Raw genomic sequence first — 317 nt, forward strand, 5'->3', positions numbered from 1 at the left:
CAATTAAGTACTAATCTAACTACCCATTCCTCACTTTTTCACATACTCATGCATTTTCTTTTCATTTCACAACACTTATGCATTGATTCTTATTGAGCTTCACTTTGGGGCATTTTGTCCCCTTTATTGCTTTTCTTTTTCTTTCTTTTTCTATATACATTTTCTTTTCTTTTCTTTTTTCTTTTTCTTTTTTTTTTCTTTTTTTTTTAACTTTTATTTCTTTTTTTTTCAAACTATATACAAGAACATCAATGCATAAGGTCTATACATTTAATCAATACATGAGCATGTACCCAATTCCCCAATATAAAAATACG

This window comes from Arachis duranensis, chromosome 5, assembly GCF_000817695.3.
Source record: "Arachis duranensis cultivar V14167 chromosome 5, aradu.V14167.gnm2.J7QH, whole genome shotgun sequence".
In the NCBI taxonomy this organism is placed as follows: domain Eukaryota; kingdom Viridiplantae; phylum Streptophyta; class Magnoliopsida; order Fabales; family Fabaceae; genus Arachis; species Arachis duranensis.